Raw genomic sequence first — 4,885 nt, 5'->3', positions numbered from 1 at the left:
TAATATCCAAGCATGTCATTTGCTAATATCCAGGCCTGACAGCTGCTAATAGTCAGGCATGTCAGTTGCTAATATCCAGCAATTCTTTTTGCTAATACCTATTCAGACGTGTAATGTTTCATTTTGCAGACCCCTCGTAGACTAATCGCTACATATACAGTCAAACATGGATAACTCGAACTTCACGGGACCGAGCGAAAGTGTTCGAATTATCAGAGCGTTCAAGTTATCAGAGCACTGTCACAAGTCCATGTATTTACTTATTTATTAGTAGATACATGTACATATACAAACTATAATATAAATCAAAAGCTCAAATGGCTTGTTTCAAATTAAATGCTTCTAATGTAAAGTTTAAAACGTTTTTATCAAAAAGTATAGAGATTTTTCTATCACTTGAGATTGGTTTGTTGTTTGAGGTGATGTTATTGCCAGGACGTTTTTTAGATTGACATTGGCAAAACTTGATCGTTGTTGAAAGGCTCAAAAGAAAAGACATCTTTTTCATTTGAGCGTTTTACCCACGATCAATTTTGCCGATTTTTCTTGAAGTTTATGCAAAGATTACCTCACTTTACCTTGCTTCCGAAGGGCGATCGCTAAGCGGATGTTTGGTATAAATCAAATTTCACCAAACCTTTAGAAAAGTCGTTGACAAAAATATTTTGACGATGGTGGTAATAACGACGCTTACGAACTACGAAAAGTTGAGGTTTACCTCTATGGCTTGGAATAAAGTGATTTTCTAAAGCGATAACAACCGTTTCGGTAGCCGTTGGGCAAGAAACAGTTCGAGTTAACAGTGTTGAGTTTGAGTTATCTATAGCAATTTATCATTACGTGGGAACGGACCAAAGAAACCGTTCGAATTAACCATGTGTTCAAGCTATCCGTGGGCGAGTTATCCATGTTTGACTGTATATGGAATTGTTCTTGGAATTGCCTCCCCTCAGTTAAAAAACCTGAATATATCAGTAGACTGGTCACAACAAGGACTGCACACCGCTAAATCTCTTCCACCCAGTATTATGAACAACAATGCTGATGAGTTGGCCTCTACACCTATACCTAGCATTGAAGAAGTCGTTAAGTCTCCTCGCATACCTTCAGCTCCATCAGGTATTGTTCTCTCCTGGCACTTTCATATTTCTCTTCTACATCCTGCTGGTCATGCATTTCCAATTTTGTGAACTTTAGTAACTATTTATGTCTCTCCTTTGATCTTGAAATACAAATAAAGTCTATCTGATCATTGAGATGTGAGCATGAGAGTAGGTAGTATAGGAATAATATGTTATTAATGTATAGGCACTGTGGAAATGCTATGTTACCACAGTGCATATACTGTGGAAGTAACGTGTATGCATTGTAGAAATAACACCTTACCACAGTGCTTGTATTGTATAGAAGTACTATGTTACTATTGTACAAGCATGGTGAGAGTGCGATGTTATCTATATTCATTCATTATGAGATTATTATGTAGCCACTTTTCACTGTTTAACTACTACTTTGTCACTGTACATGCACTGTTGGAGTACTAAGATGCCACTGTGCGCATTACTATTATTACATCACAGTACTACGTTTTCACTGTCCATGTACTGTGGGAGTACTATGTTGTTACGATTTCACTGTAGAAAGACTATGTTATCAAAGTGTGAACGTCAGTATATATTGTATTACAGAGACTGATGAAGGTATCACACATTCAGGATTTTATTATAAAGCTATCTCTAACCAAGTTGTACATGTATATTCATAATGTGATAGTATAGTGTGCACATTTCCCTTCTCCAAAATGACCTGTAGCTTGCTAGGCTATTTCATATGGTATTAGAAATGATTAGTATAGTTCCAGGTTACAGTTAGCGTGCGTCTTGTTCAGACATTTATTGCCGCTTCTACTTGCTGGTATCAGCTAGTCATGTCACTTCTGCTCTTGATCAGCGTGATAGTCTGCATGCAGAGCATCCCTATTGGAGTTGCTCTTGCCTCACTTTTTAAATTTTCACTTGTCTAGACTTGCCGAATTTTGATTTTTGTTGAGGCACTTGAGAGTTTATCAGAAGACCTGTATCGAAAATATATAAGAAATTAGTAGAATTTATAAACTGGAATAAATCAAGCATCAGCCATGAATATAGTTGACTTGAACACTTACTACTCTACGAGAGGGAATGTGGTAGCATATACAATACCACACAGAAGAGTTGCGACAGTTTCTGTTATAAATCTCTCATACTTGTCTTGAAATTTTCTTCTGTGTTCCAAAAGCAAATGCTATCTCCAATCTCAAAATGTCGCTAAGAGGCAGAGGTCAGCTGATTAGAGACTGTGTACCATAGCAAAATTTAGGGAGACAGCTGACTATTTTCTCTCATGAAACCAATATTGTTGTATATATACTACAATATTGGTTTCATTATATAAAACTTGTATATTCTTGGAACACCAGCCTTAGACGACTCCAATAGAATTACTTAATGGCTATTAGGTATGTTTATGGTTTGGTAGGCATTCATGAGTGTCCAATTTTTTTTAGGTTTCGGACCATGGATGCATTCGACAGATATAATCAAGGAGTTGTCTGCTACTCCAAGGTTGTCAGCCCGAAAAAAAAGCTTTTCTAATACTCAGTAGATCACCCCTTATCATTGCTTAAAGCAAGTAGTCTTTATTTTATATTCTCTTTGAATTGCCCTTTTTTGTTTCTCTTCAGTTTTAATTGAAGTTATCAGAAGACCTGTGTATAGAAACAGGAAATAGGTACGCCTCAAAAACTGGAATAAATGGAAGTGTGAGCCATTAATATCAGTAAAAATCCTTGATTAGGAATTTGATAGCTATATAGATTGAGGTTGATAAATCCTAACACGTCTATGGATGCTGTGTAGCAGTGGACAATCGGTGAAGTTTAGATGCTAGCTTAGAAAATTATTGCTAGGGTTTAAATAGGATTAGTATTAAAATTAAATTAAAATTAGTAGGTGGAGATTGTATAAGACAGCTTTTCCGTTAGAGTAGAGCAAGATAAAGTTAATATATAAAAATAGGAGGTTTGAGACCTGGCTGGTAATTACGCTGGTAAAGTACGCTAGTAATTATTACTACTTACTACTACTGATGTTGACAGTAGTAAAAGACCACCTGAAGCCATGTAGAAGACTATGACTGGACCTCCTTTGATAAGAGTGCTTTATTTACCTACCTTTCTGGTTTGCAGTTTTACATGGAGGGTGTGCAGTACGCCCTTTGTGATTCCAAGTGTCACAGCTAGCTAAGTTGAAGTTAAAATGTGTTATTATTATATTAACAGGCGTCAGTCTAAAAGTAGAGGCACCCGTATTAAGCTTCCCTTGCGAAGAGCAAACTACATTATCTACAGATACACCCAAACTTCAGGGTCTCATGTCAGAGTGGACTGTCGCTAACCACTATCAATGCCCAGTGGTTTTGCGGCAGCAACTTCTGGGTTGCACCATGTCAGGTGAACCACTTTATAATATCTTGATGTTTTGCAAGAGCTGTAATGTCTGCTTTTACCAACTAGTTTTATATCTGACTAGTTTTATAGTTCGTCCACGGGAACAGGCTGATTCACGTACAGCAAGAGCTTTATTGAGAGTTGTCTTTCATACTGTAAAACAACTCCAAGTATGCAGTTTACTGAAATCGTTGCGCTGATTGGACTATGCATACGCATATGCAATCATACATGTCAATAATGTTGGGGAGAACAATGTAAATCTGCAATGTTTTTTTACAGCTAGTATACAATGCATCAGTCCCAAACCACTCAAACTGGAGTTGTCTTATTTTTGTAGAGGACGGATAATAAAACTGACATTGCTAGGCAAACTGAAGTTTTTCAAACTAGCAGTATTATAAAATTTTGCATCTTTCAAGAAATTCTACAAAATATTTCGTGATTGCACCGTTGAGTTTTTGTCAGCATTTATTGAATGGATACTTCTACATGCTTAAAACAATAATCATGGCTCGCCAGTTCTTGTCTATAGCCTGTGTTTTGACATGGTATATACAAACAGTGCAGCAGCAATGTGAATGTGTTGATAAAATTTATTATCAGCAAAATTTACATGTATAACAGCACACACAGTATGATGCCAAGGCAGATACAGCATTAGCACCTTACCATAATAAAACATAATGCTGACATGATAACCTTTTTGCCGAGCATAAACTGCTGAGCAAACATGTCTACAGCTAGAACCGGCCAGAACTGCTACTAAAAGCGTGTCTAAAGGTGAATGAGATGGTGTGCTTTTTTGTAATATACCCTGCTCTCTTTCTTCTCACCGTGGGCTATCGCAACGCTCGGAGCACCTGTGCAAGTTCTGTAGTTCTGTAGTACTCGTAGTTGGAAAAAAGTCAAAGTAACTCATCTGTGGAAGGAAATGAACATGTTCACCATCATGAACAGTGGCAAATCCAACGTTTTCAAGTAGTGGATGTGTGGCGATTCACAGGCCATACGACATTGAATGAGAAGTACTTTCCTTTTTGAAGTAGAAGTTCAGTAGATAAAACGCGAAAATAATTGTCTAGGTGGCCGCAAGAAACAAACGTTTACGTGACCTTCCCTGTACGCGTAAATATCAACATTTAGTAGTAAATATTAATTACATGTAATTTACTACTCATTAATTTATTTAATGAGTAGGAAATCTTAATTTTATTAATTTATTTACTACTTATATTTACTACTCAAATTAATTCAGTTCGCTTTGTATGACCGAATCGAAAAAAGAACGACCGCTCTATAAGGTGTACAAACACTCACAAATATACAGACGGATTTTTTGCCATTTATATAGATTATATAGTAGATTATGTTTTAGTCCTGTTATACTTTAGGAAG

The sequence above is a fragment of the Watersipora subatra genome, chromosome 2, assembly GCF_963576615.1.
Source record: "Watersipora subatra chromosome 2, tzWatSuba1.1, whole genome shotgun sequence".
Classification (NCBI taxonomy): domain Eukaryota; kingdom Metazoa; phylum Bryozoa; class Gymnolaemata; order Cheilostomatida; family Watersiporidae; genus Watersipora; species Watersipora subatra.
This window is presented reverse-complemented; position numbering follows the sequence as displayed.